Source organism: Stegostoma tigrinum, chromosome 8 (genome assembly GCF_030684315.1).
Source record: "Stegostoma tigrinum isolate sSteTig4 chromosome 8, sSteTig4.hap1, whole genome shotgun sequence".
In the NCBI taxonomy this organism is placed as follows: Eukaryota; Metazoa; Chordata; class Chondrichthyes; order Orectolobiformes; family Stegostomatidae; genus Stegostoma; species Stegostoma tigrinum.
In genome coordinates, this window is record NC_081361.1 from 97,109,349 (window position 1) to 97,135,344 (window position 25,996).

Genomic DNA, 25,996 nt, shown 5'->3' on the forward strand with positions numbered 1-25,996 from the left:
GAAGCAGATACAGTAGAATTTAGACAGATGTGAATAGGCAGGGAATGGAGGGATATGGTGCATGGGGTTAGTTTAGAATGACGACATGGTTGGTGCAGACAAGATGGGCTGAAGGGACTATTCCTGTGCTGTATGGATCTGTGTTCTAAATTCTAATTGTTACTCCTGTGCTCATATCAGGGGCCTGGTCAGCGCTGGATGAATCTTGAATAAGCCTCAGCAGAAGACACTCATGCTTTCGGTAAGGAGAGATGGTAGTGTAGTGAATATATCAGTTGACTAATAATCTGAAGCTCCAGGTTAATGCTCCTGGTGTGTCGCGACAAACCCAGTCGTTGAAGATGACAAAATTTAAAATCTCATATTGTAAAACCAAAGCAACTATTAACAATTCTTATGAACAAAAAAAGCCCGTCATTAAATATTCATTAGTATCTCTTTAGAGGAAAGAAATCTGCCAGGCTTACCTGGCCTGGCCTATATGTGACCCACAGCTAAACTGGTTGACTCTTAGCTGGGTAATTAAGAATGGGATAATAAATGTTGTCCAAGCCTGTGACGCCAACACCCTGTTTCTGCATTTGAAAATAATAAGATATGGTCTAACACGTCCTGGTAGAAATATGCTAGTTACAGTAACTCTCAGACACAACTAACTATGAGTAACAAAAGGTGAGGAAGCCATGAGTTTCTCCATCAGGAGGCCATACCAGAGTTCAACTGAAAGATCCTCTACCAGAGGCTGTGTGTTGTCATTAGGCTCAGCATGTCACAAACATTAACTCTTCCTTGTACTTTACCCAGCAGGCTAACGTGAATTTTCAGTTATATCAAGCTTTTCTGTAATGAAGCACCCCAAAGTCTTTCACAGGAACATCTCAAATGAGAAATGGGAAAGCCACTAATGGAGAAAGGTGACCAAGAGCTTGATCAATAGGTTAGGTATTATGAACTGTCTTAAATATTGACAGAAAGAGAAAGGCAGTTTGAAGGAGGGAGTTCAGCTCAGTATCCAGACTGTGAAGACCAACTTCAATGAAGTTACCATTCCTGAATCCTTCATTATTAGTATCCCTGGGGATTACCATTGACCAGAACTATCCTGGACGAGTCACATAAATACTGTGGATACAAAAGCAGGTCAGAGACTGTGGCACTTGCAATAACTTACCTTCTAAATCCTTAAAATATGTCCACCATCGATAAGGCACAAGTCAGGAGTGTAATGGAATACTCCCCTCTTCCCTGGATCAGTGCAGCCCCAACAACACTCAAGAAGATCAACACCATCCAGGAGAAGTTAGTCACTTGACTAAAACCTGATCAACCACCTTCAACATTCATTCCCACCCCCAGTGATGCATTGTGGCAGCAGGATGTCCCATCAATTTGATGAATTAGATGAAAAGTCATAATGCTCAAGGCTATAGCTCTATTTCGGGAAAGTGGAACCAGTGTAGACTTAATGTCCCACAAATTCCCACGTGGCCACCAATTCCCACATGGCCACCAAATTCCCAAATGACCACCAAATTCCCAGGTGGCCATCAGATTCCCACGTGGCCACCAAATTCCCACGTGGCCACCAAATTCCCACGTGGCCACCAGATTCCCACGTGGCCACCAGATTCCCACGTGGCCACCAAATTCCCACGTGGCCACCAATTCCTACATGGCCACCAGATTCCCACATGGCCACCAGATTCCCACGTGGCCACCAGATTCCCACGTGGCCACCAAATTCCCACGTGGCCACCAGATTCCCACGTGGCCACCAGATTCCCACGTGGCCACCAGATTTCCTGAACTGCTTCCACACTCGGGCTCGTGATTTACTTTGGGTGGAATCTCTTCTGCCTCACCATGTAATGTTTACGCATCACTGATCCTACCTCTCCCGCCTCTCTCCCAGACTCATCACCATCCCTCCATCCCTCTCCCGCCTCTCTCCCAGACTCATCACCATCACTCCATCCCTCTCCCGCCTCTCTCCCAGACTCATCACCATCCCTCCATCCCTCTCCTGCCTCTCTCCCAGGCTCATCACCATCACTCCATCCCTCTCCCGCCTCTCTCCCAGACTCATCACCATCACTCCATCCCTCTCCCACCTCTCTCCCAGACTCATCACCATCCCTCCATCCCTCTCCCGCCTCTCTCCCAGACTCATCACCATCCCTCCATCCCTCTCCCGCCTCTCTCCCAGACTCATCACCATCCCTCCATCCCTCTCCCGCCTCTCTCCCAGACTCATCACCATCCCTCCATCCCTCTCCCGCCTCTCTCCCAGACTCATCACCATCCCTCCATCCCTCTCCCGCCTCTCTCCCAGACTCATCACCATCCCTCCATCCCTCTCCTGCCTCTCTCCCAGACTCATCACCATCCCTCCATCCCTCTCCCGCCTCTCTCCCAGACTCATCACCATCACTCCATCCCTCTCCCGCCTCTCTCCCAGACTCATCACCATCCCTCCATCCCTCTCCCGCCTCTCTCCCAGACTCATCACCATCACTCCATCCCTCTCCCACCTCTCTCTCAGGCTCATCACCATCACTCCATCCCTCTCCCGCCTCTCTCCCAGACTCATCACCATCCCTCCATCCCTCTCCCGCCTCTCTCTCAGGCTCATCACCATCACTCCATCCCTCTCCCACCTCTCTCCCAGACTCATCACCATCACTCCATCCCTCTCCCGCCTCTCTCTCAGGCTCATCACCATCACTCCATCCCTCTCCCGCCTCTCTCCCAGGCTCATCACCATCACTCCATCCCTCTCCCGCCTCTCTCCCAGACTCATCACCATCACTCCATCCCTCTCCCGCCTCTCTCCCAGACTCATCACCATCACTCCATCCCTCTCCCACCTCTCTCCCAGACTCATCACCATCACTCCATCCCTCTCCCGCCTCTCTCTCAGGCTCATCACCATCACTCCATCCCTCTCCTGCCTCTCTCCCAGACTCATCACCATCACTCCATCCCTCTCCCGCCTCTCTCCCAGACTCATCACCATCCCTCCATCCCTCTCCCGCCTCTCTCCCAGACTCATCACCATCCCTCCATCCCTCTCCCGCCTCTCTCCCAGACTCATCACCATCACTCCATCCCTCTCCCGCCTCTCTCCCAGACTCATCACCATCCCTCCATCCCTCTCCCGCCTCTCTCCCAGACTCATCACCATCACTCCATCCCTCTCCCGCCTCTCTCCCAGACTCATCACCATCCCTCCATCCCTCTCCTGCCTCTCTCCCAGACTCATCACCATCACTCCATCCCTCTCCCGCCTCTCTCCCAGACTCATCACCATCACTCCAACCCTCTCCCACCTCTCTCCCAGACTCATCACCATCACTCCATCCCTCTCCCGCCTCTCTCCCAGACTCATCACCATCCCTCCATCCCTCTCCCGCCTCTCTCCCAGACTCATCACCATCACTCCATCCCTCTCCCGCCTCTCTCCCAGACTCATCACCATCCCTCCATCCCTCTCCCGCCTCTCTCCCAGACTCATCACCATCACTCCATCCCTCTCCCGCCTCTCTCCCAGACTCATCACCATCACTCCATCCCTCTCCCACCTCTCTCCCAGACTCATCACCATCACTCCATCCCTCTCCCGCCTCTCTCTCAGGCTCATCACCATCACTCCATCCCTCTCCCGCCTCTCTCCCAGACTCATCACCATCACTCCATCCCTCTCCCGCCTCTCTCCCAGACTCATCACCATCCCTCCATCCCTCTCCCGCCTCTCTCCCAGACTCATCACCATCACTCCATCCCTCTCCCGCCTCTCTCCCAGACTCATCACCATCACTCCATCCCTCTCCCACCTCTCTCCCAGACTCATCACCATCCCTCCATCCCTCTCCCGCCTCTCTCCCAGACTCATCACCATCACTCCATCCCTCTCCCGCCTCTCTCCCAGACTCATCACCATCCCTCCATCCCTCTCCCGCCTCTCTCCCAGACTCATCACCATCACTCCATCCCTCTCCCGCCTCTCTCTCAGGCTCATCACCATCACTCCATCCCTCTCCTGCCTCTCTCCCAGACTCATCACCATCACTCCATCCCTCTCCCGCCTCTCTCTCAGGCTCATCACCATCACTCCATCCCTCTCCCGCCTCTCTCTCAGGCTCATCACCATCCCTCCATCCCTCTCCTGCCTCTCTCCCAGACTCATCACCATCCCTCCATCCCTCTCCCACCTCTCTCCCAGACTCATCACCATCCCTCCATCCCTCTCCCACCTCTCTCCCAGACTCATCACCATCACTCCATCCCTCTCCCACCTCTCTCCCAGACTCATCACCATCCCTCCATCCCTCTCCCACCTCTCTCCCAGACTCATCACCATCCCTCGGCCCTCGCTCTCTCCTTGGTCTCGAACTGGTTTCATTGTTGTTTCTCCCACAATGCATGACTCAACACTCTTGCTCTTCCCATTAGACTGTCTCTGTTTCTCGTCTCCTCCTCCTACAGTTCTCGCCTGTCAACTCTGCACAGCTCATTGCTTGATATATTTCTCTCCTCTCAGTGCTGGCTCCCTGGCCAACACTCCCACAGATCACCCTGGTGAATTGCAGTAATATTTTCCTGGGCTCTGCCTTCAACATGACCTTGTAGCTTCAGGGGATCTGGCCTTCTTTTCTTTAGGTCTGGTTCTGAGATGAATACATCTTTCAGATCTCCAGGATGTCTCTATGAAGGAGGAAAAAGCACTGCTCCCTTTCTCGATAATCTCGCGGTAGATTTTTATCTCTCGCCCCCGGGGATCATTTCTGCATTGCCCTTCCCAGACAGCTTTCCTTCATTCTTCATGACTTCCTTAATGAGGAATGCCATTTCCTTCGCAAAGTTATTTTGCCTGGTGGCAGCATGGGAGCTTCACTCAGTCATTTTAACTTGTGCTGATCTTGCCACAGTTACAGCTCCCTTTAAAATGGTGGGACTGCTTCATTGGTGAGCAGTGGCACCGTGACTTCCCGCAAGGCATCGATTTTTTCCAGAAACTTTCTTTTCTTTGTTGCGAGCTTGTGGAAAATAATGTTAATAAATAGGGCTTGGATGTTATTCTGCAAACTTTTCCCCCTATTTCCCCACACCCCAACATCGCTGGTGCTGTCTGCCATGACTCAGTGGAAGGACTGACGTCTCTGGATCAAAAGATAGGAATTTCAAATTCCACTGTGGGGTGGGCAGGGGCAGGATATTCGACTGTGGGCAACAGCAAGACACTACAGCGAAAATGAAAAGTTCAGAATCTTGACTTCAAGAAATATTTTTTCAACTTTGCAGCTTCAAGCAGCAAGTTCAGAGTCTCACTAATGACCACCCTACTTCCATATCTTTGAGTCTCATTGTTTTCCCAAATCCTCTATCCTGTAGGAATGTGGAGTGATGTGTAAGCCTGTGAAACCAGTGGACCCAAACCCATCAGGTAAAGTGTCATTCGCTCACTCAGCCTGTATAGTTCGGATAGCATAGACAGCATAGTCAGCTCCACTTACCCACCAGTTCACGAGATCTCAGGAGAGCAACACAACCAGCACAGGGATAGCAAGAACTGCCGATGCTGGCCTCAGAGATAACACAGCAGGCCAGGCAGCATCAGAGGAGCAGGAAAGCTGACGTTTCGGACCTAGGCCCTTCTTCAGAAATTCAACTCCTCCAAAGGTGAAGAAGGGTCCCGATCCAAAACATCAACTTTCCTGCTCCTCTGATGCTGTGTTCCTCCAACTCCTCGCTGTGTTTTCTCAATCATCTCCGACCTTGCTGAGAAAGGAACAGGAAATCATTTCCTTCTCCCTGCTGAATTCAAGAAGAAATTCCTTTTTATTTGACTGCTTCCCCCTCTGCCCCCCAAAGAAAAGAGCACCACAAGTATATCTTCCGAGTGATCACATCTCTCTACTTTGCCCCAAAGAATGGAAAATACTGCCTGGGCTGATAGCTGAGCCAGGTAACATCGCACCCTTTATAAAAATGCTTGGATAGATAAAATAGAGGTAGGATAGTTTTTTAGACGGGTTTTTTAGAAGAAGGGGGCACAACCTCAAAATGTGGGGTAGCAGATTTAGGACTGTGTTGAGGAGGAACTCTTTCACCCAAAGAGGTGTGGATGTGTGGAATTCTCTGCTCAGTGAAATGGTAGAGGCCACTCTGTTGAATGTTTTTAAGGCAAAGATTGATGGATTTTTGAGCAGTAAAGGGATTAAGGGCTGTGATAATGGGAACTGCAGATGCTGGAGAATCCAAAATAACAAAGTGTGAAGCTGGATGAACACAGCAGGCCAAGCAGCATCTCAGGAGCACAAAGTTGACATTTCGGGCCTAGACCCTTCATCAGAGCTGTCGTGAACTGGTGGGTAAGTGGAGCTGAGTACACAAGAAGATCAGCCTTGACCTTACGGAATGGTGGAGCAGGCTGCCTTTCCCTGGTCCAATAGCTTATGTTGGACGAGCACATGAAATGTCATATCATCTAAGGCCATGGGCCTACAGTGGGAAAGCATGACTAGTACAGATTTAAGGTAATCGTAGAATCCCTACAGTGAGGGAACAGGGCCTTCAGCCCAACAAGCCCACACCGACCCTCAGAGCATCCCAACCAGACCAAGCCCACTATGGGCAAGTTAGCATGACAAATCCACCTAGCCTGCACATCTTTGGACTAGAGGAGGAAACTGGAGCAAACCCATGCATGTGCAAACTTCACACAGACAGGCTCCCCAAGGCTGGGATCTAACCTGGGTCCCTGGAGCTGTGAGGCAGCAGTGCTAACCACTGAGCCTTGTAGCTTTCGCAGTATAGACTTGATGGGCCAAAGGGCCGCTTTTGTATGTATGATTCTACAATTAGAGGGGAGATGAGAAAACTATTTTCACTCAGTCTGGAATTCCCTGCCTGGGAGGGGAGTGGAGACAGAAGCTCTCAGATCATTTGAACGATGCTTATAAATGTACCTCGAAAGAATAAACTGCAGGAATACGGGCCAAATGCTGGATATTCGAATGAGGCTAGTCACTCGTTTTTTGACTAGCACAAACAAGATGGGCCAAGTGGCCATGAGCTTTTTGCAATGTACTGTATCTCCGTGATAAACATATCTCTTGCCATAACTGTGGAAAGATTCTGTTTATTTTATGGAGAGCTGTAACACATTTACAATAAATAACACAATAGCAAAAAGCTGCTAAGACTGTTACATTCTTTCCTTCATTACATTACTCTCCACAACACTGACAATAAAATTCACCAGTGATGATTAGTGAAGGCAATGGCCCAGTCATATTATTGCTGGGTTGTTAATCCACAGACCCCGGTAATGTTCTGAGGAAGGGTCACTCGAACCAAAACGTTAACTCTGTGATTTCTCTCCACAAATGCTGGCAGACCAGCGAGATTTTTCTTTAATCTCTATTCATGTTCTGGGGACGTAGGTTCAAATCCCACTAAGGCAAATGGTAGAGAGAGAGATAATGGGAACTGCAGATGTTGAAGAATCTGAGATAACAAAGTGTGGAGATGGATGAACACAGCAGGCCAAGCAGCATCTTAGGAGCAGGAAAGCTGACACTTCCGGCCTTCAACAGAAAAGGGGTCGACATGTGGCTCCAGGCCCACAGCAGTGTGGTTGACTCTTTACTGTCCTCTGGGCCTTTAGGGATGGGCAATAAATGCTGGCCCAGCCATTCCCATGATTGAATGTAAAAAAAAATTGATTTCTGGCACATGTATCTCTTGCTGAATTGATCATTGTGGACAGAAACACAGGTGTCATAAGAACAAACATAATCAATATGGGCTTTTATTTTCAAGTGGGATGTAGGAACAAGAGACCTGGTGTTTTACATACACAAAAGCTCCCGAGATTGCAGGACTGGTTCGGAACAATGTTACAAAAGCCAGAAGGTTGGGCAAAGTCTTTGTAAATCAATTACAAAACAGAAAGTGCTGGAGAACAGAGGCAGGTCTGATGGAGTTAACATTTTGAGACCAATATGATTCTTCTCCCATTCATCGCAGGGGTAGCACATTGAAATTCCTGGAGTCGTCACCGACAGTTAAAGATTTTGATGAGCATGCAAAGGTTTCCTTATGGACCTGTCTTGTAGACCCAGGGTGGCAGAAGGCCCAGGCCAGGATTCCTTACTTAACAATAATTACCGTATATTACATGTAATTAGATGCTGGCTACAGGTTATACCCACTGGGGAAACTTCTGGGAATAATGAAGAGAGTCAGACCTTCTTTCAATCGTGTCGTAAGAACCATGTTTTCATCCATCAGCTAATGTCACTCTTTCATTATTGTGGAGCAGTCAACTTAAAAGTCACCATATTATTTATCCCTTAGAGTCTGAGAGCACTGATGAAGAGGTGGATTGAGCTCAAAACAGACAATGTCATAGAATCCCTGCTGTGTAGAAGTAGGCCATTTGGCCTGTTGAGCACACACTGACTCTCTGAAGAGCACCACAGCTGGACCCACCCCATCTCTGTAACACTGCATTTTCCATGGCCAATCCACCTCGCCTGCATACCTTCAAACTGCAGGAGGAAACCTATGCAGATGCAAAGAGAATGTGCAAACTCCAAATGGACTGTCACCCCAAGGGTGGGTTTGAGCACAGGCCCCTGGCACACTGAGGCACCAGCACTAACCACTGCACCACTATGCCACATGAAATGTCACACTTAGTAAGTAACTTTTCAGAGGTTTGCTGAGGATATCATTGTAGCACAGCCTGCGACATGATGGCATAAAATGTTCATAATCCACCTCACCTGCACAAGGCCTGTTTAAGGACAGCTGGTGGTATACTTGCAATGTCAATGAGCTACTAATCTATTGTTTGGGAGAGCCAGGTTCGAATCCCACCTCGGCAGATGGTGGTATTTGAATTTCAATAAATATCTGGAATTAAGAATTTAATGATGACCGTGAATCCATTGTCAATTGTCAGAAAAACCATCTGGTTCACTAATGTCCTGTAGGGAAGGAAACTGCCATCCCCACCTGGTCTGGCCTACATGTGACTCCAGACCCACAGCAATGCGGTTGATTCCGAACTTCCTTCTGGGCAACTAAGGATGGGTGTTAAATGCTGCCTAACCAATGATGTCCTCATCACATGAAAGAATTAAAAAAACCCAGACAAATTCCTGGGGTCAGGAATTCAAATCTCACCATGGTTTTGGGCATGTAGGGGACTGTCCAATCAGCCAGGATTCTAATGAATGGCAGAGCAGGCTTGAGGGACCGAATGGTCTATGTCTGTTCTTATTTCTTATGGAAAGCGGTGAAATTGCAATTTATGAAAATCTGCGTAATGAGCGTAATGATGATATGTGACATGTGACCAGTGAACTGACCAAACCTAAAAAAATGTAAGAAATAGAAGGAGGCCATTCAACCCTTTCAGTTTCCTCTGCCATTCAATAGGAACATGGCTGATAGAATCACAGAATCCCTATCATGTTGGACCAGGCCATTCAGCCCATCAAGTCAACACCAACTCCCTGGAGGGCATCCCACCCAGACCCACCCCCTTAACCCTGTATTTCCCATAGCCAATCCCCCTAGCCGGCACATCTTTGGGCTGTGGGAGGAAACTGGAGCACCCACAGGAAACCCACACAGACACAGGGAGAACGTGCAAACTCCACATAGACGGTTGCCCAAAGGTAGCATTGAACGTGGGCCCCTGGCATCTTCAGGCAGCTGTGCTCACCATCATGTCAACCTGCCTGGATTTTCCTTGTATCCCTTGATTCCCTGACTCAGGACACATCTGATTTATTAATGTCTTTCAGAGAAGGAAACCTGCCATCCTTACCTGGTCTGGCCGACATGTGATTCCAGACCCACAGCAACGTGGTTGACTATGAATTCTGGACATGTAGCTGTGAGTATTATAGACTGGCCTACAATCTACAATGCCACATAATGTCAACAAATTTAAAGAAATATTAAAAATTACCCTGAGCTCACTTATGATGTGCTACTGAGGTCTGTTCCTCTGGTGGAGTTCATTAACTTACTGTTAGCCTAAACACTTGTGAATGTAATATTTGTATTCAGCATTTCACTGCGATAACCAATTGTTGGATTCTTCAATACAAATCCATGCCCAAACTCTTATGTTGTGGGAGACAAGTAAAATAAGTCGACAGAGGCAACTCACATCACACAAGGTATTGAAAGCACAATTACAAATTACAATTCCAAATGTACTTATTCACAGCCCACCTCAAGGATAATAGCTAGCAATTTTTAATATCTCACCTTCAGGGTGGCTTGAGGGGTCAACCTATTGCACATGGACTGCAATGATTCAGGAAGGCACTTTCTCAAGAGGCAACTGGGTTTGGGCAATAAATGCTGGGCCCAGCCAGTGACTCCCACATCTCATGAATGAATAAAAGAAAAGAAAAAGCCTCAACAATGAGAATCAGCATCTTGAATCATTTACTGAAGGTCCTCCAGGAAATTGGTGGGCTGCCTCAGAAGTGGCAGAGAAATCATTGAATCCCTACTGGTCCAAACAGCCCCTCCAAACAGTATCCCACCCAGACCCATTCCCCTACCCCTACATTTCCCTTGTCTAACCCAACTAACCTAAACATTCTAGGACACTGCAGAGAATTTAGCACAGCCAAACCACCCAACCTGCACATCTTTGGACTGTGGGAGGAAACCAGGGCACCCAGAGGAAACCCGCACAGACACAGGGAGGATGTGCAAACTCCACACAGACAGTCGCCCGAGGGTGGAATCGAACCCATGTCCCTGGCACTGTGAAGCAGCAGTGCTAACCACTGAGCCATAAAACTTCAGACATGCAGCCATTATGAGATTCATAATTTCAGATATTTATTGAATTCAAATTCCACCATCTGCTGTGACAGGATTCAAACCCAGGTCCCCAGAGCATTATCTGGGTCTCTGGATTAACAGAGCAGCCATAATACCAGGAGGCCATTGCCTCCCCATCCTTTAGTCTTCCCAACCCCAGTGTTTGGTCACATTTATAGCTGTGGATTGAATTAAATGCACAGGAATTCTCCTTGGCCAGCCAGAAATTGGTCATGACATGGCCTCAACTTTCACTCTGAAATTGGTACTTATCAGCGGGGACTTTGCTCTGGTCTGGGCCAAGAAGGTGTGGGGAAGGGGTGACAGGTGTAATTGTCAGTGTGAAAACATCCCATTTGGTATGGGGAGACTCAGTATAAGAGCCATTCCATGTGCAGCCCTCAGTGAGGATTCCCATCTATTGGAAATTTAATGTTTTCAGGATTTGGGCCAAATTCCTAGCTGCCATGTGTCCATGTGAACTCCAGCCTTGAGAGGAAAGTTTAGATAAGGTATCTTCTGGAGTTTGGAAGGGACAGATATGATTTGCTTGAAAGGTAGGAGATGCAGAGGGGAATTGACCAGGTGAATGATGGAAGAATGCTTCATCTTAGATAGAATCATAGAAACATAGAGAGTTGCAGCATGGAGACACACCATCCAATCCAACGTGTTCATGCCGACCAGGTATTCTAAATTAATCCAGTTTCATTTGCCAGCATTTGGCCCATATCCCTCTAAACTTCGCTGGTCATGTAGCCACCTAGATGTCTTTTAAATGTTGTAATTGTAACAAGCCTCCACCACTTCCTCTGGCAGCTCATCCCCTATGATCACCATGCTATTGTGAGAGAATCTAGAACGAGGGGTCATAGTTAAAAAGTAAGGGGTGCACCCAGTCAAGACAGAGGTGATAAAACCATTTTTATTTTCTCTCAGAGGGTCATGAAATTTCAGGATTCCCTTCCTCTAAAGGCAGTGGACGCAGACTCCTTAAGTATGTTTTTTAAGGCACAGGTAGATAGATCCTTGATTACAGATTAGATTGCCTACAGTGTGGGAACAGGCCCTTCGGCCCAACAAGTCCACACCGACCCTCAGAGCATCCCACCCAGACCCATCCCCCTAAAACCAACACATCCCTAAACACTATGGGCAACTTAGCGTGGCCAGCCCACCTAGCCTGCACATCTTTGGAATGTGGGAGGAAACCGGAGCACCCAGAAGGAACCCACGCAGACACAGGGAGAATGTGCAAACTCCACACAGACAAGTCGCCCTGAGGCTGGAATCGAACACAGGTCTCTGCTGCTGTGAGGCTGCAGTGCTGACGACTGTGCCGCCCAGGTGCATGAAAACTTATCAGAGATATATGCAGCTGAGGATAAAATCAGAACAGGCATGATCTTATTGAACAGTGGAACTGTTTCAAGAGCCAAATCGACATTTCTCTGTCTGCTCAAATGTTAGCTTACAGATAAAGATGTTGGCAGTTCCAATCACCACACCCTTTTCCGTTATTCATGGACTGAAGTATTCTTCATACAAGACAGCCTACAGAGTCATAGGAATATGAGAGAAAATGAACTGTGTTATTGCCCTCTGGTATTCACCAAATCTCTCAAGGCCAGTAGAACATCTGTGTAATTTTAGGAAAACTCGCTTCACTCTGATTTTAATTACTTTGGGCCTGATGCTGAGGCTGTTAAAAATGTGTAACTCTACCCTTTAGGATCCTTTCCTCCTTGCTTTTTTAGCTCCAGCAATGTTCAAAATAATAATTGTTTTCCTCTGAATTTTGGTGCATTTGGAAGAATCCAGATTTTCTCCCCACTGACTTCTTCCTGGCCCAGTACTGACACTAAAAGCAAAAGCTGGGGAAAAATGAGATTGTGAAATTTGCAATAAAATCCCCGTCTAAGGCCTTTGGCCAGTCTCCATTTCCAAATGACTGCATCGGAGCTTAATTGAGAATGTAATCTTGGCTGCAAGCAAAGGCTGATGTGAGATAGCTCTATGCTGAACCCAGTGTGAAATAAATAAATATGTCTCTCAAAAAAAAACAGCAAAAAGTGCAATTGATGTCTATCATCACTAATCCCTTAACCAGCAAGACAAGGTTATCCAGGAAATCAGTCATTTGCTTTCTTTTGAATAAGACCTCTCTGCATGCAATCTCACTGCCAGGTTTTCCCACAAAACCACCGTAATTGTACCTCAAATGTAATTCATTCTTAAGAAGGTCTTTCAGGACATTTTGAGGATGTCACAAAGCTCTACACAAACGTAGCTTGCTCCTTTCCTCGGAGGGATAATTGGAAACAGCTTGAGATTCAACCCAATTCTGCAGCCCATTCGTTGAAGGCAAGTGTCACTGGCAGGGCCTGCAAATGCTTTCAGCCCAAATTGTCCTTCAGAAGGCATTGGTGAGCCAATCCTTTATGGCGAAGGCAATGTCACATCACTATGAGGCAGAGAGTTCAAAGGGTTCAACAAATTCTGATGAGAGGTCATTGACCTGAAACATTGGGTGGTATTTGATGGATGAAAATGGGTGAAGACTAAGATCTAGGGGAAGCCAATTGTCCTAAGTTTCTTCTTTTTAATCAATCCATGGACAATAGGGGCAGCACTAACAAGGCTCAAATTCCTTGGACAAAATAGAAATTGCTGGAAAAGCTCAACAGGTCAGGGAGCATCTGTGGAGAGAAATCAGAGTTCATGTTTCGGGTGATCCTTCCTCGGAACTTGGGACCCTTTTAGAACAGGGGAAGGGTCACCCGAAATGTTAGCTCCCAATTCTCTCCACTGATGCTGCCAAGCCTGCTGAGCTTTTCCAGCAATTTCTACTCATGTCCCCGATTTTCTTGCCTGTCCCCCATGGCTGTTGAACTGAATGGTGTAGCGGGACCATTTCAGGGGGCAAATAAGATTTGGCCACATTGCTGTGGGTCTGGAGTCACATGTAGGCCAGACCATGTAAGGACGGGCAGATTTCCTTCCCTGAAAGACGTCAGTGAACCAGATGGGGTTTTGGCAACAATTGATGATAGGTTCACGTAGCAGAGTCTTAGAGGCGCCTGAAGATTTTGCGGCTGAACCATGTGGGAGGCCTGCTTTGACATCAGGAGCAATGTGCCACATCTGCTGAGTGGGGTGGTGAGATTCTCACCAAGCAGCAATGAGTTGCCTATTACAGGGGATCATTGCTTGTGAAATCATGAACAACAGATGTTGCCTCATTGATACAGGGCTTCCGATTTACCAAATGCACCGAACAAAGTAAGATGTGCGAATTCTCAGACTGGAACGCAGAGCGGGTACCCAGTGATTTCGATTCAGTCTCTGGCTTTGAAAAGCCGCCAGTTCCACTTGCCTCCATTTGGCCCATATCCCTCCTTTCTTATTCATGTACCTGCGCAATGTCGTTTCAGTGTTTTAACTACACCTACTTCTACCACTTCCTCTAGCAGTTCATTCCAGATATGAACCACCCTCTGTGTGATGCAGTTGTCCCTCAGGTCCCTTTAAATCTATCTCCTGTCACCTCAAAATTATGCCCTCCAGTTTTGAACTCCCCACTCTACGGGAATGAGCTTTGTTAGTCACCTTATCCATGCCCCTCAAGCTTTTAAACTTAATAAGGTCACCCTTCAACCTCCTATGCTCCAGTGAAAAAAGTCCCAACCTGTCCTTATCACTGCGGCAAGCCTCACGCCCTGGTAACACTGCGGCAGATCTTTTCTGGGTCTCTCCAATTCAATAATATCCTTCCTGTGGCAAGGCAACCAGAACTGTACGCAAATCTCCAAAAGTGGCCTCCTCAAAGTCCTGCATTAGTCACAACATGATGTCCCAACCCCTAAACCCAATGGTCTGAGCAATGAAGGCTCATAGTTGGTTAGAGGGCTTGAGATGAATGCAATCCTGAGGGTGTCTGGAATTGTCTGCTCACTGGTATGTGATGTTCCCTTACTGGACAATGACAAGTTGCAGGTTTTTATCCTTGTTCTGTTAAGTTGTGATGGGCAGCATGTCAGTGCAGGCATGGAGAACCAAAGGGCCTATTCCTGTGTTGTAATTTTCTTTGTTCTTTGTTCTACGCTGGGCACTAAGGACAAAGTAACAATGGTGTTCAGAGGCTGTTCAGATGAGATGTAGCAAACAACAGGAAACTGTGTGGCTGGGTGATTTAGCAGTATGTAGTGTAAAAGAACACAGTTGCATGTGGGAGAGAGTGCCAGCTCTGATGGCTCTGTGCCATGGACAATGTGCCATTGCGTTACTGTGTAGGGGCAATGCCAGTTTGCCAAAACTTGTCCAGGTACACAGCAGACTTTTAAAGAGGATGTGGGAGCAAGGCATGCTACTCTTGCAGTGGATATCTGCCATGTGGCACATTGTTTCAGGAATAACATGAGACTAGGAGAATGAATCCGGAACGACTTCCAGCATTTGCCTATGCCTTTGAATTTCTGTCCTTAAAAGGCAGCAGATGCAGAATCTTTGAATATTTTTAAGGCAGAGGTAGATAGATTTTTGATGACCAAAGTATGAAAGGTTATCAGGGATATGCAGGGCTGTAAAGTTGAAGTTAAAATCAGATCAGCCGTGACCTTATTGTATGATGGGGCAGGCCCGAAGGGCGAAGTGGCCTGCTCTGGTTCTTTGATTGAATGTTTACTGATAATCTAGGCTTATGCTCCCCAAATGGCGCATTTTGCGTTTTTTACAATAATTTCAAATCAACATCTCAGTTGAACAGGAAGGAGAGGAGCAGTATGACGCCAAATGTATCTTTATGAACAGCATTTGGAAAACCCTCTTCAAAATTGTCAGGAGGCACTGAGGAGGTTGGCTTGCATTCTGTGTGAAAACAGCAACGGTGATATTGTATGTTCACCATACCGGTAAATCTGCTACATAACCAGATTACAGCAGGGAGAACAGGCCCCTTGTAGGCCTTGCTTGATGTATGTTGTGTGGAATGAGAGCAATAAACATAGTTGATCATTAAAATGACAAGGGTATTGAAATGCAAAGTTGCAACACAGACCACAACAGGAGCTGTGAATAACACTGGATAGGACTGGGGTTATACTGTGCAGCTCTCAGTCCGCACTTTGTGAGAAGAGAGAAACAGGACCCTCTTTTTAAAAAAGGTGATGTAAATGTTGATGTTCGAGGAGTCTGGAATCTGCTTGTATGAGGAAATCAGGACATTGATTGTTGGTCGCGATCATTTGCTAATGAGCATGTTTGTCCACCGAGGAAATGTCATGTGACTGCTCATGGATTCTGTGGGTAATGAGCACAATCCTGGAACCTAATCTCCAAACACATGGTTGGCAGGTGTTTCCAGAGTGTGGAACTGGCCCTTGGCTTTCATATCATTGGCGTTTCCTTCTCCAGTTCCTTTTCCATACTTTCTGTTACTGACTGATGTTTTTGAAGAATTGTGTCCCTTCTGAGTTTCTTCTGAATGACAGTCGCCCCGTGTGTTAACATCTGTGTTATATTTCTTGACGGAAGCCTTCAGGGAGTCGTTGACTCTCTTCCTTTGTCCTCCTCTTGTTTGAATGCCTTCCTTGAGCTGGGTGAAGTCTTTGGCAGTCGGATCTTGAGCATCCTAAGTACATGGTCAACCCAACCGAGTTGGTTTCACATGGTCATGGCACTGATGCTCATAGCTATTTGAGGGAGGCTAATGTTAATAAAACTGTCTTCCCAGATGATGTGGAGAATCCATCGCATGTCTCTCCCAAAACATTGGAATGCAGGAACAGTGAGCAATTAGGAAGGCAGCTGCACTTTGGCCTTAGGAACAAGGAGATTAGAATACAGGAGTAAAGAATTGTATAATTGTACAGGGCTTGGGTGAGACCACATATGGGATAGTGTGTGCTGTTCTGGTCTCCATACTTCAAGAATGATGTACACATATTGGTGGGGGTAAAGTGAATATTGAGTAAATGGGTCTCTGGGTTGAGGGGCTTGTCCTAGGATGAAACAGTGAGTAAATATACCCTCCATTGTCTGGAATTTGGAAGAGTGAGAGGCAATCTCTGCAAAATGCACAAGCTTCTGAAAGTGTCTGACACACTGCAGACACCTGGAGATTTTCTGGGTGAATCAAGAATTTTTAAAACATTGAGATGCAGACTCAGGATCCTCCAGCATCTACAATTCCTACTATCTCTGAAACAATTTTAACCTCACTGTGAAGCCTCTTCTATGGGTTCCTACCTGGTAGAAATTACTGTCCTCCCTCCAGAAAAGCCTCAGTGGATCTCTTTCCCACTGCAACTCTCTCATACCATCTCCTCTCTACCTACCTTCTCCTCTATCCATCTTCTATCCACCACCCCCTCTCTCCCTATTTATTTCAGAACCCCTTTCCCCTCCCCCATTTCTGAAGAAAGGTCTCGGCCCAAAATGTCAGCTTTCCTGCTCCTCTGATGCTGCTTGGCCTGCTGTGTTCATCCCGCTCCATACTGTGTTATCTCTGAAATTCAGGATAAAGACTGATTGTTGAGGATGAAGAGTAGGAGAGGTTATGTCATTGAAAACGTTGTGAATCTTTAGAATTGACCCATGAGGGTATGGATGCTCTATCACTGAATCCATGGAATGTAGGGGGTTAAGGGGTGACCTTATAGAGTTTTATAAGACAATAAGGGGGTGAAATACTGCACAGAGTCTGGGTCCCTTCACCAAGACTTTCTTTATTTACTTGTGCACTAGCTGTAACCAACCAGCTTGGAGTCAGTCCCTGAAATGAGGAGACTCTCTGAATCCACTGTGTGTATCTGTCAGCCAGAACTCCCTGATTAGTTCAGGTTAACAACCCCAATCATGGATCTCATAGTCAATAAGATCCACATGACTCCAATCACCAGAAGAAGCATATGGGTAAAGTGAATAATAGGTGCCCTTTCTGTAGTGTGGGGGATTTCCAAAATGGCAGGGTGGGGGCGCGGGTTGGAATAATTTTAGGATGAGGGGAGGAAAATTTAGAACAGAAATGAGGGGCTTTTTTTTACACAAGGTGAAATGAACTTCCAGAGGAAGTAGTGGATGTGGGCACAGTTACAACACTTAAAAGACATTTGGATACATACAGGAATAAGAAATGTTTGGGAAGATATGAGCCAAACGCAGGCAGGCAGGTGGGACGAGTTTAATTTGGGTTTATGGTCGGTATGCCCTGGTTGGTCTGTTTCCAACCTGTAGGACTCTATGACTCTGTATAAAGGAGGGATTTTAGTTTCTCACAGATAGGATATGGAGACTGTACAGAAAAGTGGAACTGAAGCCCAATATCAGTCATGATCATGTAGAATGGTGGAATGCACTTCATAGAAATAAAGACAATCAGATCAGGAGTAGGCCATTCTGCCCTTGAGTCTGCTCCACCATTCATTGGCTGGATCATTCAACTCAGCACCTTGATCTGCGTTCTCTCCACACCTTTAGATCCCTTTAGCCCTAAGAACTATATCTAACACCTTCATGAAAACATTCAATGTTTTGCGCTCAATCGATGCTGTGACAGTGAATTCCACAGGCTCCCCACTCCCTGGGTAAAGACATTTCTCTTAATCTCAGCCCCAAATGGCTCGTTCCAAACCCTTACCCTGTAGACTCCCTGTTCATCAGGAACATCCTGCATTTATCTTATCCAGTCCTTCGTGCAAAAACTTTGCAGGAGCAAATTACTGCGGGTGCTGGGATCTGAACTGAAAACAACCGATGCTGGAGATCACAGCAGGTCAGGCAGCACCCATGGAGAGAGAGCACGCTAACATTTTGAGTAAGATAACTCTTGTGAATTAATGAAGTGTGGAGGGGGTAACATTTATGAAATAGTGGTGGGTGGGAGTGGAATGATAGGGGAGAAAAGATGTTGATAATTCAGATTAAGTGATTGGAATGTGAGAGTGGCAGAACAATGGTGTGTCTAACTGCCAGACTGTCCCAATGGGAAGGGGAGAGGGGAGGGTGGACATGGTGACAGAGCATACAACAAGGAAAGCTAAATGAAAGGGAAGGAATTGATTCAAAATTTAACAGTGTTGAGCTCAAAATTGAGCCCAGATGGTTGTAAAATCTTGGCTCAATATTGAGTACAATACTTCAAGTTGTGGCCCCATTCTTTCCCTTCTTTTAGCTTCCCTTGTTATATTCTCTGTCACCCACTCTCTTCTTCCTCCTGTCCCAGTGGGGCTATCTGTTCTTTCCAGTTTGGCTGGTAGACACACCATTGTTCTGCCATTCTCACATTCCGATCACTTAATCTGAATTATCCACATCCTTTCTCTTCCAGCACTCCAATACCATTCTCCCCTCCACAATCATTCCATAACTGTTGCCCCTCCACACTTTTCGTCAGCTCTGATGAAGAGTCATCTGTACTCGAAACGTTAGATTGCTCTCTCTCCACGGATGCTGCCTGACTCACTGTTTTCAATCCAGCAACCTTATCAGCTTCTCTGCAATCTCCCTTCATTCTTTAAACTCCAGAGAATGTCATCCTAATTAACCCAGTTACTCTTCTGATGGGCTGAATGGTCCACTTCTTCTCCTATTTTACATGCCCACGAATTTTCCTGCCACTTGCAGATACCATAGTTGCACGCACATCCAGCAGCTAAATTTCCTCTGAAACTGCGAATGTGCCTGCATTGTCAGAATATTTGTTTCCGAAGCTCTGCTTTGGATCAGTGAATTGTTAGACTCCATCTTGTTGACACAATTATGTAATTAATAAGGCTTAAGTTATTGAATTGTACTCTACAGAAGCTTAGTGATGAAAAGCCTTAATTGTATGCATTAATGGAATGTTGTTAAGAAGTCTATAATTTGGTGTCTCGTTAATGTGCCAAAGCATTACACTATATCGTCGAGAAAGAATACATCGCTATGACTGGGAAATATTTATACATTTCCTCGCACCTTACTCTCTGCAAGGGTTTCTATTCTTTTTCCCCAGTTCTCTCCATCTCCGCTGCATTTGTTCCAATGTCAGGGATGCCTCTAACATAACCTTCTCTTGTCTGAACAGAAGACCTCCCCCACCCTCATTGACACAGACGCATTAGCCATTTCCAACCCGTGTCCCGCACTTCTGAACTTGCCCTCTCTCCAACCTCCCAAAACGATGTTAAGACGCCCCTTGTCCTCACTTTCCACCCTACACCAGCCTCTGCACTCAAAGAATCATCAAATGCCATTTCTGGCCCTTCCAGAGGGATGTCACCACCAAACATATCTTCCCCTCTCCTCCCTTGTCAGTATTCCACAGAGACTGGCTCCCTCCACGGCACCCAGCTCTACACCTACGCTTAACACTGCTGGCCACCACACCCCTCACCAGTTCTACCTTCACCCACCCCGTGGCACCATTTCATGCAATCACAGAAAGTGTAATATTCACCCCTTAAGCTTGCTCCTTCTTCACTGTCCTAAGCTCCAAAAAACTGTTCTGAAGAAGAATCGCCATCAGGGGCGGCACGTTGGCTCAGTGGTTAGCACTGCAGCCTCCCAGTGTCAGGGACCCAGGTTTGATTCCAGCCTTGGGCGACTGTCTGTGTGGAGTTTACACATTCTCCCTGTGTCTGCGTGTGTTTCCCCCTACAATCCAAAGATGTGCAGGTTAGGTGGGTTGGCCATGGTAAATTGTCTGTAGTGTCCTAGGATAGGTGGGTTTTCCATAGGATATGTGGAGTTACAGGGACAGGATGCTTGTCAGTGACTGATGGACCTGATTATATACCAATGGGATTCCATGAGACTTAAACTGTTGACTCCAGTTTTCTCTCCATAGATGCATCCAGACCTGCTGAGTTTCTCCAGCCTTTTCTACTCTTGTTTCAGACCTCTGCTTTATTTCCTTTCTTTATTTTGTTTAAAATGCCAGCTTACTGCTGTGCTAACATTTCTGTCCTCAGCTGCAAATATCCAGCGAGGTCCAGGGTAACCTGGAAGAACAGCATCTCATTTTCTGCTTACACACTTTATAGTCCGCAGGAGTCAATGTTGAGCTCATTTATAGAGATGGACAGCATGGAACAGACCCTCAGTCCAACCCGTCCGTGCTGACCAGATGTCCTAAATTAATCTAGTCCCATTTGCCAGCATTTGGCCTCTACCCTCTAAACCCTTCCAATTCATAGACCCATAGTCTAAAGATGTGCAGGTTAGGTGGATCGGCCATGCTAAATTGCCCGTAGTGTTCAAGGTTGTATGGGTTATAGGGGAATGGGTCTGTGTGGAATGTTTCAAGTGGACTTATTGGGCTGAAGGGCCTGTTTCCACACTGTAGGTAATCTAATGCATTTGCTTTAAATGTTGTAATTGTTCCCTCATCTATCAGTTCATCTGGCAGTTCATTATACACGCACCACCATCTACGAGAAAAAGTTGCCCCCTAAAGTCTCTTCTAATTCTTTCCCTTCTCACCAAGAACTTATGCCCTCTAGTTTTGGAGTCCACTACCCCAAGGAAAAGGCCTTGGCTATTCACCCTATCAATGCCCCTCATGTTTTTGTAAACCTCTGTAAGGTCACCCCTCACCCTCTGATGCTCCAGAGAAAGTAGCCCCAGTTGATTCAGCCTTTCCCTATAGCTTAAACCCTGCAACCCCGGTAACATCTTTCAAACATTTTCTGAACCCTTTCAATTTTCAGAAAGTCCTCCCCATAACAGGGAGACCAGAATTGAATTCAGTATTCTAAATGTGGCTCAATCAATGTCTAGTTCCAGCCACGACATGACCTCCCAACAAAAGAAATTAACATTACCCTCCAACAAAATCAGAAGTTGCTGGAAAAGCTCAGCAGGTCTGGCAGCATCTGGATCACCTGGTTCTGAGGAAGGGTCACTGGACCTGAAACGTTAACTCTGATTTTTACCTTCACAGTGGCTGCCAGAGCTGCTGAGCTTTTCTGACAATTTCTGTTTTAGTTCCTGATTTACAGAATCTGCAGTTGGTTTGGTTTTTAACATTATTCTCAGAGTAGAACACATGCTCAGAAGTGAACACTTGTGTGAAATATTGTCAATTAATGGCTAATTGACATTGATAGGGAATTGCTGTAAAACTCCAGAAGTTGACAAATTAATGGAGGGTTATTGTGAAGAAAAACCCAGAGCTGTATTACAATTTCGTTTCAGGGTGAAAGGTAATTGCATAAAGAGCAAGACCATGCCTGTCTTTTGTTTTAATGAGACCTGAGTTGTAATGCATGAGAATTGCTTTGAAGACTCTCTCAGCAGCAGAGCCTAACAGTTCAATCTTTTCTCCCAATTTTCACAAAGACAAGAGCTATCCAAATGTCAAATATCTGAAATTTTGAATATTTTCCCTCATCTTTTTGTACCTCTTCTTTGTAAAACAACACATCAATGTTTGGCAATGGGAAAAGCTTAACTTAAAAACTTCAAACTTTCTGCAAAAGGGCCCTGACCTGAAACGTCAGCTTTCCTGCTTTTCTGATCTGCCTGGCCTGCTGTGTTCATCCAGCTCCACACTGTGTTAACTTAAACAAAATAGTTTCGCTCGAACGCTATTTTAGCAAAGAGAATGCAGAAGCAGCTGTAAATAGTATAACTTGACAGAGAGAAAAAGACACTCAGGGAACTGGAAGCTTTATTGGTTGAAGCTTTAGACCTGAAGTTAATAACATTATAGAGTGGTATATGTGTAGGTTAACATTACGCTAACTGTGCTAAAATCTTAAAAGACGTTGTGAGTCAAGCTATCAGGTCAAGGATTCAAGAGGAGGACACCCCAAAGAACCAGAATTCTACAGTAACAATGCACATTGGTCTTGTATATTGGACCATTCACCTTGAAATCAAATGGAATGAAATGTATGATTAGGGCATCTTCCTAAAACTCTGCATGGCACTAGTCATACCACAGCACACTGTTCGGTCCTTATCTAAGGGCTATGGGGGCATGGTAGAAAAACAGAGCTGAAGATCAACCATGATCACATTGAATAGTGCAACAGACTCTTTCGCCTATTTTCACCCTCATATATGATAGTCTTAATGACCTCCTGCAACTGCATGTTAATATTTTTGTGTTCTATGCGAAAGAACACCCAGATCTCTCTGGGCTTCACTATTTCAGGATCTCTCGCCATTTGAGTAATAAACCTGCTTTTTGATTCTTCCTACCAACATTCATGACCTCACATTTTCCTACATTAAGGTCTCTCTGGATGGTTTTCGTTCACTTTTTTTTCCCCTTTATTCATTCATGGGGTGTGGGCGTCACTGGCCAGGCAGCATTTCTTGCCCATCCCTAATTGCCCAGAGGGCAGTTCAGAGCCAACCACATTGCTGTGGGTCTGGAGTCACATTGTAGGCCAGACCAGGAAAGGATGGCAGTTTCCTTTCCTCATCGGCATTAGTGAACCAGACGGGTTTTTGCAACAACTGACAATAGACTACAGGTCTACAAAATCATGAAGGGTATAAGCAGGGTGAATAGCAAGAAGCTTTTTCCCAGAATGGGGGACTCCATTACTAGAAGTCACGATTTCAAGGTGAGAAGAGAAAAGTTTTAGGGAGATATGTGTGGAAAGTTCTTTACACACAGGGTGGTGGGTGCCTGGAATGCTTTGCGAATGGAGGTGGCAGAGTGGGCATGATAGCATCATTTGAGATGTATCTGGACAGATACACAAATGGGCAGGGAGCAGAGGGATACAGAGCCTTGGAAAATAGGTGATAGGTTTAGATAGAGAATCTGGATTAGCGCAGGCTTGGAGGGCCGAAGGGCCTGTTCCTGTGCTGTAATTTTCCTTTTTCTTTGACACACGATCATCATTAGACTCTTAATTCCAGATATTTATTGAATTCAAATTCCACCACCTGCTGTGACAGGATTCAAACCCAGGTCCCCAGAACGATACCTGGGTCTCTGAATTAATGGTCCAGTGCCTCCCCCTGCTTACCTGCTCCCTTACCTTACTCCCCAGGTCTGACAGCATCTGTGGAGGGGAAAACAGAGTTAACGTTTCGGGTCCGGTGACCTGATCAGTACGGGCTTGTATATCGGGTCCAATTCTACATGTCTGTTGATTGCATTGCAGGTGGAGATCAAAACCGGAAATGACAATGCTTACTATAACAGACTGGACAGTATAAATTCCAAGTGGAGTGGAATAACATCGCTTCATCAGAGTCTCCACAGATGATGTCACGTAACATTTGAACGAGAACTAACCAGCTCGGCGAGCAAGTCCCTCACCCACAACCCAAGCTACAGATCTTTGCCAAAACTTTAAGTAGTCAGATTTTTAATCAGCAACAGAATCAAAGGTTATTGGGACAAAGTAGGAAAGTGGAGTTGTCAATTATCAGATCAGCCATGACCTCACTAAATGGCAAAGCTGCTTGATGGGCTGAATGGCCTACTCCTGCTCCTTCATCCTTCGTACTTTGTGTAAATTCATTTTGTTGACCTTGTCCTCCTGTATCTCCTTCCTCAGTTTTTTCAGTCTGTAAGCCTTTATATGACTCGGTGTGAAGTGCTTTGGGATGTTAAATGCCATCCGGAAGGTGCTATATCAATGCAATTTGCTGTTGCTGTTGTCGCCATCTCCAGTCCCATCTGTTCTCCGGCTAATGAAGAGTGGAAACATGCAGGAAACAATGACAAGGGGCAGCACAAAGTTTGAATGAAAGCTTTCAGTCATGGGGAACAGATCAGCAGGAAACGGCTGGGAACAATTTTGAGCCTGCATTCTATTGATAGCCCCTGTGCCACTTGTTCCAAGAGTGCTGAAGGCTCTTCACAAACAGTCACTGCTATTCATTAATGCCGAAGACAAAGTCACACAGCCATAAGGGGAAACATATTGTTTCTGACCGCGGAGAAACTGCCTCTCAGATCAAGTGGTGGTCCTGACTAATGATCAGAATATTGAGTTATGGCTGGGATTAAATCACCTGCAGATGCATTTCAACACTTTAGCTGGGCAATCATTATTTTTTTATTCATGATTTTTAAGTTTCTAGTATTTCATCAATGGTTATAACCCTAGGTGTGATCACAGTGCTCCCTGTATTCCTTAGAGACATTCCCTTAGCAATCGGTTACAGGCACGTTTACAGTGCTGTGGCAGTGAATTGAGCACAGTACAAGCTACTAATAACCCCTGACATCAGCATGTTCCAACTGCATATTTCTTTTGTTGCAAATGAAACTTTACTGGAGTTTTCAGACGGGCCTTCACATTGCAGTAAAAGTTACTGATCCGCCAGCCAGCTTTTATATTCAAGCTAATAAAATGTGAGGCTGGATGAACACAGCAGGCCCAGCAGCATCTCAGGAGCACAAAAGCTGACGTTTCGGGCCTAGACCTCTGATGAAGGGTCTAGGCCCGAAACGTCAGCTTTTGTGCTCCTGAGATGCTGCTGGGCCTGCTGTGTTCATCCAGCCTCACATTTTATTATCATGGATTCTCCAGCATCTTGCAGCTCCCATTATCTCTGAAACAGCTTTTATATTCAGGTTGTTAAACAGGCCTCAACCTTTACTCCAAGTACATCTGTCACCTGAGGACTTCAGGTTGGCTGGAATTGCCTGTTTTGTCAGTGTGCATTAAGACAGGGCTGTGGTAATCATAGGCAGGCTCGTGCTCCCTCTAAATAAAATGCATTTTGCAAGAGACCTCCTGGCTTGTGTTCCGCTTAGCTTTATTTCAGATTTATTTACTCGTTGTCACATTTATTACAAATACAATGTTGTTTAGTGAAACACAGAAAATAAAGCGGAACATAAGACTAAGAATAAAAATAAAGACTAAAAAGTCTTCTTTACACTTCCTTCTTATTTTGGGGTGCTCTGGGGTCTTTAGAATGGGGTCTGGGTTTCAAATATCATCACCACCTCCTCCAGTGCTCCCACAGCTGTCACTGAGCCAGAGGTTCCAGGCTGCTTCGCCCTGAAACTGACCCTGCTGCAGAGCTGGCCGTGGGCCTGGGGCTAACGTCCGCACCCTCCCCAAGGCCGCCAGCATGAAACAATCAGCCAGCCCTGTATCCCAGTCACTCATTCAGCAACATCGCCAGGAGCTCTGCACCGGGCCCAACTACACACTACTGGTGCTGCTGT

General features: G+C 46.2%; 1 long non-coding RNA gene across 1 annotated transcript; it reads left to right on the forward strand.

Moving 5' to 3' along the window:
- Positions 1-204: 204 nt before the first annotated feature.
- Positions 205-24,092, forward strand: LOC132209925 (uncharacterized). The gene is made up of 3 exons (XR_009446103.1): positions 205-241; positions 9,822-9,913; positions 23,970-24,092. It is a non-coding gene; the product is annotated as an uncharacterized LOC132209925 (long non-coding RNA).
- The last annotated feature ends 1,904 nt before the right edge of the window (positions 24,093-25,996 follow it).